This window comes from Dendrobates tinctorius, unplaced genomic scaffold (assembly GCF_039654945.1).
Source record: "Dendrobates tinctorius isolate UK_male_01 unplaced genomic scaffold, ASM3965494v1 ptg000331l, whole genome shotgun sequence".
NCBI classification, from domain to species: domain Eukaryota; kingdom Metazoa; phylum Chordata; class Amphibia; order Anura; family Dendrobatidae; genus Dendrobates; species Dendrobates tinctorius.
Window position 1 is genome coordinate 164,017 of NW_027361997.1, and position 13,050 is coordinate 177,066.

The window sequence follows — 13,050 nt, forward strand, 5'->3', positions numbered from 1 at the left end:
CGTTAAGTATGGTTTAATTAAGATTTATTAAAGGAGTCTGTGTCATTCTTGCAATTAAAGGACTTTTTCTGGGTTTTTTTTTTACAATATATTAGGTTAGTAATGGGGGTATCGTATTGATGTTTCTCCATTACTAACCTTGGTGCTTGATGTCACCTGACAATACAAAGGTGACATCAACCCTCAACTATCACCCCACTTGTCTTCGCTACAGGGCAAGTGGGAAGAATGAGATGTGCCTTTTCTGGGGCAGCTTAGAGCTGATGTTTTTAGCCTGGGGGACCAGTATCCATGGCCCCTTCCTAGGATATGAATATCAGCCCATGGCTGTCTGCATAGCCTTTGCTGGTTATTAATTATAGGGGGATCCTACATCTATTTTTTTATGTTTCCCCCATTTTAATAACCAGTAAAGGCTAAGTACAGTTGTGAGCTGATATATTAATAGCCTGGGAAGTTCCATGGGTATTACTTCCTCTTCAGGCTATAAGCTACTGCCCCCAGCTGTCCACTTTCCCTCTGCTGGTTAAGAAAATTATGTGAGAGCCCACACCATTTTTTTTCAGAATCTGATTTGGCTGTTATCCTAAGTCATATTACAAGACTCGTTAAAGGGTTGATTGTGACTTGTAGGATCGCTACTACCAATAGGTGGTGCTGTAGAGTAAAAGTCCTCTTTCTGAAGAGGCAATTTGCATATAAAATTTCCCAGAGGAGCATTGCACGGCAAATAAGCCTCCTTACCTTGACAAGCCAGAGCTGGTATGTCACTCTCCACAAGGAGAAACCTTACCCCTTAGATATCTTTGTCTCATCAGACCAGAGATTCTGATTTCTCATAGTTTGGGAGTCCTTCATGTGTTTTTTAGCAAACTCTATGTGGGCATTCAAAAGTCTTTCACTGAGGAGAGGCTTCCATCGGGCCACTCTGCCATAAAGGCCTGACTAGTGGTGGGGTGCAGGGATAGTTGTCTTTGTGGAACTTTCTCCCATGTCCCTATTGCATCTGTGGAGCTCAACCACAGTGATCTTGGGGTTCTTCTTTACCTCCCTCACCAAGGCTCTTCTCCCAAGATTGCTTAGTTTGGCTGGACAGCCAGGTCTAGGAAGACTTCTGGTGGTACCAAACTTTATTCATTTAAGGATTATGGAGGCCACTGTGCTCTTAGGGACCTTGAGTACAGCATAAATTCTTTTGTAACCTTGGCCAGATCTGTGCCTTGCCACAATTCTGTCTCTGAGCTCCTTGGCCAGTTCCTTTGACCTCATGATTCTCATTTGGTCTGACAGGCACTGTGAGCTGAGCTCTGCAAAGGAATACGTGGATTTCGTCCACCTTGCCCAAATGATAAAATTCCAGAAGGTTAATAAAATTTGACACTCATTTATTCTACGCGTTTCAAGGTTTTTTGCAACCTCTATGTATGCTTCATGTGGCATTTCCTGAAGAAGAGGTTGCAAAAAACCTTGAAATGCGTAGAATAACCCACTGTCAAACTTTATTAACCTCCTGGAATTTCATCATTTGGGCAGCGCGGACGAAATCCATGTATTCCTTTGCAGAGCTCTGTTTCAGATAGTCGGTGACCGACTTTTGGATCTGCAGCAGCCCTTATCTATACATGCTTTGAATACCTACTACCAGGTGAGCAGTTTTTTGTCAAACCGCTTACTTTATTTGTGGGATAAGACCCTATATTGCACTTGTGTCTCCCTCTTTCCTCACAATAAAGGTGGACTTCATGGGAGACGACCAAGAGGGACACCATTGTTGAAAAGAAGTCATAAGAAACCCAGACTGGAGTTTGCCGGACTACGTATTGGCGGGCTGCGGAGCTTCTGGGAGGGTGTCTAGTGGACGGATGAGACAAGGATGGAGCTTTTGGCGGGGCGCATCGGCTCTGTGTTCACAGATGGAAGGGTGAAGCGTATCCGGGGGGGGGGGGAGTACTGTCCCTGCTGTGAAGCGTGGAGGAGGCTCTGTTGTGTTCTGGGGCTGCTTTGCTGCGCCTGGCGCAGGGTGTGTGGAGTCTGTGCAGGGTGTGGTGGGGTCTCGGGGCTGTCGGGGAACTCGGGAGGGGGGTGTGCTTCACTGTGTCGGGGGGCTTGGTCTCAGTCGCAGGTCATGGGTCTTGCGGCAGGATGCTGACCCGGGGCGGGAAGCTAGAGCACCCAGGAGTGGCTGGGAGAGAGACATTGGACCGTTCTGAGGTGGCCTTTGTTGGGCATCTTTGGAGGGAGCTGCATCATGCCATCTGGAGGGGGCAACGTTCGGACACGGGACGGCTGGAGCGGTTTGCTCTTGGGGAGTGGGCCAGGATGCCTGTTGGGAGTTGCGGAGGTGTCGTTGACAGTTGCAGGAGTCGTTTGATTGCAGTGATTGCCTCAAAAATATTGAGTTGGGAGTGCCATCATTTCTGTCCAGGCCTATTTAATGAGTTTTATTTTTTTTTAAATTATGTGGAAGCATTGTTGAAAAGTAATGTCTGACTTTCATATGTTCATTTTTATAGATTTTTGATTTATTGTTACTTTTGACAGATTCAAGTTATTTCTGTCACCATTGTGGGTTTTTCTGTCACTGAACGAAGGGCACTAACACAAAAAAAAAGTGGTATTTCCTGAAGAAGAGGTTGCAAAAAACCTTGAAACGCGTAGAATAAACCACTGTCAAACTTTATTAACCTTCTGGAATTTCATCATTTGGGCAGCGCGGACGAAATCCACGTATTCCTTTGCAGAGCTGTTTCAGATAGTCGGTGACCGACTTGTGGATCTGCAGCAGCCCTTATCTATGCATGCTTTGAATACCTACTACCATGTGAGCAGTTCTTTGTCAAACCGCTTACTTTATTTGTGGGATAAGACCCCCATTGACTTCCATTGAGGCACTCAAATCCGCAGGTGTAAAAATGTTTGCAAATTTCATGCGGATTTGCTGTGGATTTCATGCGGATTTGGTGGAAAAAATGCAGGGGATTTTTAGGCTGTGTGCACACGCTGCGGATTCTGCTGCGGATCCGCAGCGGATTTGGCCGCTGCGAATCCGCAGCAGTTTTTGCTGCGGTGTATAGTAGCATTCTAACCAATGGAAAAAAAAACACTGTGCAGATGCTGTGGAATTTTCCGCGCGGATTTGCTGCGGTTTCAAAACCGCAGAAAGAATTGACGTCAATTCTTTCTGCGGATTCCACTGCGGTTTACCATCTCCACCATTGTGGAGATGAAAAACCGCAGGGCAAAACCGCAGGTCTTTTGACCTGCAGATTTACCTGCGGATTTTACAAAATCCGCGCGGCCAAATCCGCAGAGGATTCCGCAGCGTGTGCACGTAGCCTTAAAATGCAAATATATCAGAAGGAAAAAGAGTGTGTGGATGGAGAATCAAGGAAATAGCCAAATTGATTGAAACACATCAACAATGTAGGTAGGACTTGAAAAGTAGTACATCTTTATTGAGCTAACAAATCCGCAAAGCCACATCCAAATCCGCATGAAATCCGCACAGAATTTCCACTGTTTTCTGCCAAGAGATGCAGAAATTTCAGCAGGCAAATCCGCAACGTGCGCACATAGCCTTATATAGACAGGTGTGTGCCTTTAATTAAACTGATGGGACTTGATTTGTAAACACAGCTGGACTCCAATGAAGGAGTAGAACCATCTCAAGGAGGATCACAAGGAAATGGACAGCATGTGACTGAACCCCTTTCTGTCATGTGACGTACTATCCCGTCCATGTGCCCTGGGACTTAATTCCCAGGGACGGGATAGTACGTCACAGCCATCAGCGGCGCCCACGTGGTGAGTGCCGCTGATCGCTGCCGGGTGTCAGCTGATTATCACAGTTGACACCCGGCACAATGTGTCAGTGGCGGTCACGGACCGCCCCCAACACGTTAACCCCTTGTTAAAGGGAAGCATCGGCAGGGAGGGGGCTCCCTCCGTGCTTCCCTGACCGCCCCACAGCAGCGCAATGTGCAGCGCTGCTGCTGGGGGCTCCATCCCTGCAGGTCCCCAAATCCAAGATGGCGACGGGGACCTTCGGGGGCCTGCAGGGAGCTGGCTTCCTCAGTGCCTGCAAAGCGCAGTCATGAGGAAAGCCTGTGCAGTGCCTGTGACAGATCGCTGATCTGTCACAGTGATCTGTGATGTGACAGATCAGCGATCTGTCACAGGACAGTGATGTCCCCCCTGGGACAATGTAATAAAGTTTTAAAAAAAAAGGTGTAAAAATAATTTTTAAAAAATCGCTAAACAAATTTAAAAAAAAAAATATTCCCTAATAAATTCATTTTTTGGAAATAAAAAAAAAAAAAAACAATAAAAGTACACATATTTGGTATCGCCACGTCCGTAACGACCCGCCCTATAAAACTGTCCCACTTTAGCGAACCCCTTAAAAAATAAAAACTAAGCAAAAAAATAATAATTTATCATACCGCCAAACAAAAAGTGCAATAACGCGCGATCAAAAAGACGCATATAAATATCCATGGTACCGCTGAAAACGTCATCTTGTCCCGCAAAAAACGAGCTGCCATACAGCATCATCAGCAAAAAAATAAAAAAGTTATAGCTCACAGAATAAAGCGATGCAAAAATAATTATTTTTTACATAAAATCGTTTTCATTGCATAAAAGCGCCAAAACATAAAAAAAGACCTAAATGAGGTATCGCTGTAACCGTACTGACCCGAGAATAAAAGGGCTTTATCAATTTTACCGCGGGCGGAACGGTGTAAATGCACCCCCAAAAGAAATTCATGAAACGCTGGTTTTTGTTCATTCTGCGTCCCAAAAATCGGAATAAAAAGCGATCAAAAGATGTCACGTGCCCGAAAATGATACCAATAAAAATGTGAACTCGTCCCGCAAAAAATAAGACCTTACATGACTTGGTGGGTCAAAATATGGAAAAATTATAGCTCTCAATATGTGGTGATGCAAAAACAATTTTTACAATAAAAAGCGTCTTTTAGCGTATGACAGCTGCCAAAAATAAAAACCCGCTATAAATAGTAAATCAAACCCCCCGTTATCACCCCCTTAGTTAGGGAAAATAATAATTAAAAGAAAATGTATTTATTTCCATTTTCCCATTAGGGTTAGGGTTAGGGCTGAGATTAGGGTTAGGGGTGTGTTGGGGTTAGGGTTGGAGTTATAATTGGGGGGTTTCCACTGTTTGGGCACATCAGGTGCTCTCCAAATGCAACATGGCGTCTGATCTCAATTCCAGCCAATTCTGCGTTGAAAAAGTCAAATGGTGCTCCTTCCCTTCCAAGCTCTGCCATGCGCCCAAACAGTGTTTTACCCCCACATATAGGGTATCAGCCTACTCAGGACAAATTGCAAAACAACTTTTGGGGTCCAATTTCTCCTGTTACCCGTAGGAAAATAAAAAATTGGGGGCAAAAATATGCCCGGGCGCTATAAACTTCTGTGAAGCACTTGGGGGTTCATAGTGCTCACCACACATCTAGATAAGTTCCGTGGGGGGGTCTAGTTTCCAAAATGGTGTCATTTGTGGGGGGTTTCCACTGTTTAGGTACATTAGGGGCTCTCCAAAGGCAACATGACACCCGCAGAGCATTCCATCAAAATCTGCATTCCAAAACGTCACTACTTCCCTTCAGAGCCCCGACTTGTGCCCATACAGTAGTTTTCTCCCACATATAGGATATCAGCGTACTCGGGACAAATTGGACAACTTTTGGGGTCCAATTTCTCCTGGTACCCTTGGGAAAATAAAAAAATTGGTGACTAAAAGATCATGTTTGTGGAAAAAATACGATTTTTTTATTTTCACGCCCGGGCGTTATAAACTTCTGTGAAGCACGAGGGGGTTCAAAGTGCTCACCACACATCTAGATAAGTTCCTTGGGGGGTCTAGTTTCCAAAATGGTGTCATCTGTTTGGGGTTTTCACTGTTTTGGTACATCAGGGGTTTTCCAAACGCGACATGGTGTCCGATCTCAATTCCAGCCAAAAACGTCAAATGGTGCTGCTTCCCTTCCGAGCTCTGCCATGCGCCCAAATAGTGGTTTACACCCACATATGGGGTATCAGCGTACTCAGGACAAATTGCACAATAACTTTTAGGGTCCTGTTACCCTTGGAAAAATAAAAATTGGGGGTGAAAATATCATTTTTGTGGAAATATGATTTTTTAATTGTACCGCTGTACGTTATAAACCTCTGTGAAGCCCTTGTGGGTTCAAAGTTCTCACCACATATCTAGACAAGTTCCTTGGGGGGTCTAGTTTCCAAAATGGGGTCACTTGTGGGGGGTTTCCACTGTTTAGGTATATCAGGGGCTCTCCAAACGTGACATGGTGTCCGATCTGAATTCCAGCCAATTTTGCAATGAAAAAGTCAAACGGCGCTCCTTCCCTTCTGAGCTCTGCCATGCGCGGAAACAGTGGTTTCCCCCCCACATATCAGGTATCAGCGTACTCAGGACAAACTGGACAATAACAATATGATGTGGTCCGTAAAAATAAAATGGTGTTGCAAAAATGAGAAATCGCTGGTCAACTTTTAACCCTTATAACTTCCTAACAAAAAAAAAATGTTGGTTCCAAAATTGTGCTGATGTAGAGTAAACATGTGGGAAATGTTACTTATTAAGTTTTTCGTGTGTCGTATCTCTGTGATTTAAGGGCATAAAAATTCAAAGTTGGAAAATTGCGAAATTTTAAATTTTTTTGCCAAATTTCCGTTTTTTTTCACAAATAAACGCAAGTTATTTGAATGAAATTTTACCACTAACATGAAGTACAATATGACACGAGAAAACAATGTCAGAATCATCAGGATCCATGGAAGCGTTTGAGTTATTACCTCATAAAGGGACAGTGGTCAGAATTGTAAAAATTGGCCTGGTCATGAACGTGCAAACCACCCTTGGAGGTTAAGGGGTTAAATATGAGTGTCTGAGCAACGTGTTTGAATCCTTATGGCCATGTGATATCAGTTTTCTTTTGTAATAAATTTGCAAAAATTTCTACATTAGTTTTTTTTCACTCAAGATGGGGTGCAGAGCGTATATTAATGAGAAAAATTGAACTTGTTTAAATTTAACAAATGGCTGCAATGAAAGTAAAAAATTTAAAGGGGTCTGAATACTTTCTGTACCCACTGTATATATAACTATGTCAGTGACATCTTTATATCTATTCTAACCTGTCCCGCTGTGATTTTACTGTACGCGGCAGATGAATTGCCAGCTTTTATTCCATCTCTTATATATATGTGTGGGTTGTGAAGAATATTTCCTTTGAAAATGATGTGTAAATGACAGAGAATTGCTATACGTAAAACGTCATGTTAAAATCACATTGCAATCAGATAGCAACTGCACTGCATTCGTATGCAAATCGGATGCTAGGTGTGAAAAATTCGGATTGTACTTGCATGACACTCATGCAACTCTGGGCAGTGAAAATCGGGCCTATTTTTTTATACATTTAGTGTGACTCCAGCCTTTGTCTTGTACTGCCTGGTATTGAAGAATCAGTTCTTGGTAGAGGCGTTGGGAGTAGAGTTGAGCGAAACAGGTCGGTCAGATTCAAAAGTCGCCGACTTTCGCCAAAGTCGGGTTTCATGAAACGAAACCCGACCACAGTGTGAAGTTGGCCATGCGGTCGGCGACCCAAGCGTCAAAGTCGGGTTTCGCCAAATGCTTGCACGTGACTTTTTTCAGCCAATGAGAGAAGCGTAGCTGGAGTGGGAGAGGGAGAGGGAGAGGAGGGAGGGAGAGGAGAGAGAGAAGAGATTTTGCCGCCTCTGGGGTTAAAATTCATGCCAGTTGTGTTTACAGTCCTCCACTCACTGCCGACTTTTCTCCCCATTGACTTGCATTGTGTTTCGTGTTTCACGACTTTTCCCTATAGTCGGCCGATTTCGTTCGACTCGACTTTTGAGAAAGTCGGGTTTCATGAAACCCGACTCGACCCTAAAAAAGGCAAAGTCACTCATCTCTAGTTGGGAGTGTTGCTGTGACATTGCTTGATGTTTTGGCTGTGTGCAAATTCTCACCCTCTTCTATTAGTTTTACCTTCCTTCTCTCCCCAGTGTTACTTTCTGTTGTCTGTGAGCGCATATTTGTGTTTGGTATTTCATTTATCTCTATACGTCCTCCCTTGTTAGTCTGGTTTATGTATATTGATCCATTATTACTCCCTGCTTCCTTGGGTGGGGGAGGGGAACAGATATAGGGTTGATTCAGAAGTTCTGCAAGGTACGTGAGCTAGGGCTCCCTTAGCATTAGGGACAGGGAAGGAGCACCTGACCCAGGGTCTTCGGACAATAGAGTTGTGACAATTATAAGTGGCACTCACAAATTTGAACTGTAATCCATGACAATTCTATTATTGGAACCTCTATTTTGTCACATGTGTGAAAGACATTTTTCGTATTGTTGCCCTTAAAAATAAGAATACAGGCCTCAATTCATAAAAAGTGTTTTTCATGCCAGTCTTAATGAGGAATAATAAAGGTTAAATTGGTGTGCACTCTGTCTAAAGTTGCAAGGTGCTGGTGTAAAGGACTGTAGATGTCCCTAGAACCAGGAGTCAAAATTCACCACACACTCTTGAATATATATGCAAAAAAGTACCGTATTTTTCAGACCATAAGACGCACCCCAATTTTCAGAAGGAAAATAGGGAAAAAAATAATGTGTCAAATGGGGGTCCATCTTACAGTCCGAATTCAGCTTACCTGGGAAGGGATCTGGCACAGGTGGAGGAGTGGTCACAGGGGTCATTCAGTGGTCCAGGCTGGTGCGGTGGCGCTGTGTTGGGGCAGGTGGGTTGTGCTGGGGCAGCTGGGCTGTGCTGGGGCAGCTGGGCTGGGGCAGGTGGGCTCTGTGGGGTGAGGGTGGTGGTGGACTGTGCTTCAGTGCAGGGGCGGCGGCTCCGCCGGCATTTCCTCGAAGCTGCCATGTTGCGGTGGCCTCCGGGAACATGGCCGCCGGTCCGGGGACGGCGCATGCGCAGGTTCAGATCTCGTCCTGAGATCTCGGGGGACGAGATCTCTTTGCCGAGATTTGAATCTCATCCCCCAAGATCTCAGGACGAGATCTGAACCTGCGCATGCGCCGTCCCCGGACTGGCGGCTATTTCCCAGCGTCCATGTTCCCTGAGGCCACCGCAACATGGCAGCAGCCAGCAACGGATGTGCGGGGGCTTCGAGGAAATGCCAGCGGAGCCCCCCACGGAGCACAGAGAGCCGCTACCCCTGCACCGGAGCACAGCCTTCTGCCGCCACCCGCACCAGCCATGGACGGATGCAAGTATATTTCGACCATAAGACGCACCCCCCACTTTTTTCCCCAAAAATTTTTTGGGAAAAAAGTGCGTCTTATGGTCCAAAAAATACGGTATTTATTAGCAAGACATCAGTAAAAGTAAAGTAAATTACACAATGGCAAAAAGCGACCAAAATGAAAGGACGTTTCTATCTTCTTGGATCTTAACCCCTTCCTGACATCAGACGTACTATCCCGTCCATGGGACCCGGGCCCCTATGCCCATGGACGGGATAGTACGCCTACCGCGATCAGCGGCGCCCACGTGGTGAGCGCCGCTGATCGCGGCCGGGTGTCAGCTGATTATCACAGCTGACACCCGACACTGTGTCAGGGGCGGTCACGGACCACCCCCGACACGTTAACCCCTTGCACACCGCGATTAAACATGATTGCGGTGTACCGGGGGTTAAAGGGAAGCATCGGCAGGGAGGGGGCTCCCTCCGTGCTTCCCTGAGCTCCCCACGGCAGCGCAATGTGCAGCGCTGCTGCGGAGGTCTCTTTCCCTACAGGCCCCCGAATCCAAGATGGCGACGGGGGCCTTCGGGGGCCTGTAGGGAGCTGACTTCCTCAGTGCCTGCAAAGCGCAGGCATGAGGAAGTCTGCAGAACTGCCTGTGACAGATTGCTGATCTGTCACAGTGATCTGTGATGAGACAGATCAGCGATCTGTGACAGGACAGTGATGTCCCACCTGGGACTATGTAATAAACTTAAAAAAAAAAAAAAGTTAAAATAAATTAAAAAAAATCGCCAAATAAATTAGAAAAAAAAAAAAATTCCCCCAATAAATCCATTTTTTGGAAATAAAAAAAAACACAATAAAAGTACACATATATCACCGCGTCCGTAACGACCTGCCCTATAAAACTATCCCATTAGTTAACCCCTTTAGCGAACCCCTTAAAAAATAAAAATAAAAAACGAAGCAAAAAAGAATGATTTATTATCATACCGCCAAACAAAAAGTGCAATAACGCGCGATCAAAAAGACGCATATAAAGATCCATGGTAACGCTGAAAACGTCATCTTGTCCCGCAAAAAACGAGCCGCCATACAGCATCGTCAGCGAAAAAATAAAAAAGTTATAGCTTGCAGAATAAAGCGATACAAAAATAATTATTTTTTATATAAAATAGTTTTCATTGCATAAAACCGACAAAACATAAAAAAAAGACCTAAATGAGGTATCGCTGTAACCGTACTGACCCGAAGAATAAAACCGCTTTATCAATTTTACCGCACGCGGAACGGTGTAAACGCACCCCCCAAAAGAAATTCATGAAACGCTGGTTTTCGTTCATTCTGCGACCCAAAAATCGGATTAAAAAGCGATCAAAAAATGTCACGTGCCCGAAAATGATACCAATAAAAACGTCAACTCGTCCCGCAAAAAATAAGACCTCATATGACTCGGTGGGTCAAAATACGGAAAAATTATAGCTCTCAATATGTGGTGATACAAAAACTATTTTTACAATAAAAAGCGTCTTTTAGCGTGCGACAGCTGCTAAACATAAAAACCGCCATAAATAGTAAATCAAACCCCCCGTTATCACCCCCTTAGTTAGGGAAAAATAATAAACACATTTTCTTTTAATTTTATTTCCATTTTCCCATTAGGGTTAGGGTTAGGGCTGAGATTAGGGTTAGGGGTGTGTTGGCGTTAGGGTTGGAGTTAGAATTGGGGGTTTCCATTGTTTGGGCACATCAGGTGCTCTCCAAATGCAGCATGGCGTCTGATCTCAATTCCAGCCAAATCTGAGTTGAAAAAGTCAAATGGTGCTCCTTCCCTTCCAATCTCTGCCTTGCGCCCAAACAGTGTTTTACCCCCACATGTAGGGTATCAGCGTACTCAGGACAAATTGCAAAGAAACTTTTGGGGTCCAATTTCTCCTGTTACCGTTAGGAAAATAAAAAATTGGGGGCAAAAATATCATTTTTGTGGAAAAAAATGATTTTTTTTATTTTCATGCCCGGGCGTTATAAACTTCTGTGAAGCACTTGGGGGTTCAAAGTGCTCACCACACATCTAGATAAGTTCCGTGGGGGGTCTAGTGTCCAAAATGGGGTCACTTGTGGGGAGTTTCAATAGTTTAGGTAGATTAGGGGCTCTCCAAATGCACATGACACCTGCAGACCATTCCATCAAAGTCTTCATTCCAAAACGTCACTACTTCCATTCCGAGCCCCGACGTCTGCCCATACAGTAGTTTTCTCCCACAAATGGGGTGTCAGCGTACTCACGACAAATTGGACAACAACTTTTGGGGTCCAATTTCTCCTGTTACCCTTGGGAAAATAAAAAAATTGGGGACTAATTGATCATGTTTGTGGAAAAAATACGATTTTTTTATTTTCATGCCCGGGCACTATAAACTTCTGTGAAGCCCTTGGGGGTTCAAAGTGCTAACCACACATCTAAATAAGTTCCTTGGGGGTCTAGTTTCCAAAATGGTGTCATTTGTGGGGGGTTTCCACTGTTTTGGTACATCAGGGGTTTTCCAATCGCGACATGGTGTCCGATCTCAATTCCAGCCAAAAACTTTTTAGGGTCCTGTTACCCTTGGAAAAATAAGAATTGAGGGTGAAAAGATCATTTTTGTGGAAAAAATATGATTTTTTAATTGAACGGCTGTATGTTATAAACTTCTATGAAGCCCTTGGGGGTTCAAAGTTCTCACCACATATCTAGATAAGTTCCTTGGGGGGGTCTATTTTCCAAAATGGGGTCACTTGTGGGGGGTTTCCACTGTTTAGGTACATCAGGGGATCTCCAAACGTGACATGGCGTCCGATCTGAATTCCAGCCAATTTTGCATTGAAAAAGTCAAACGGCGCTCCTTCCCTTCTGAGCTCTGCCATGCGCCGAAACAGTGGTTCCCCCCAACATATCAGGTATCAGCGTACTCAGGACAAATTGCACAATAACTTTTGCAGTCCAATTTCTCCTGTTACCCTTGGTAAAATAAAAAAAATTGAACCTGAAGTATTTTTTTTGTGAAAAAAAGTTAGATATTCATTTTTTTTTAAAATATTCAAAAAATTCCTGTGACACACCTAAAGGGTTAATAAACTTCTTGAATGTGGTTTTGAGCAGCTTAAGGGGTGCAGTTTTTAGAATGGTGTCACTTTTGGGTATTTTCTATCATATAGACCCCTCAAAGTGGCTTCCAATGTGATGTGGTCCGTAAAAATAAAATGGTGTTGCAAAAATGAGAAATCGCTGGTCAATTTTTAACCCTTATAACTTCCTAACAAAAAAAATTTTGGTTCCAAAATTGTGCTGATGTAAAGTTAACATGTGGGAAATGTTACTTATCAAGTTTTTTGTGTGCCATATCTCTGTGATTTAAGGGCATAAAAATTCAAAGTTGGAAAATTGCAAAATTTTCGCCAAATTTCCGTTTTTTTCACAAATAAACGCAAGTTATTTGAATGAAATTTTACCACTATCATGAAGTACATTATGTCACGAGAAAACAATGTCAGAATCACCGGGATCCATAGAAACGTTCCAGAGTTATGACCTCATAAAGGGACAGTGGTCAGAATTGTAAAAATTGGCCCGGTCATGAACGTGCAAACCACCCTTGGGGGTGAAGGGGTTAATCATAGTGCCACTTGATTCAAAAGGTATAGAGTATGTGGGCAGAGGACTCCCAGAGGGATATACAAGTGCTGTTATGTGAGGCTAAGTGCCTATCAAGCAGGAGAATGTATCAATGAACGGTTCC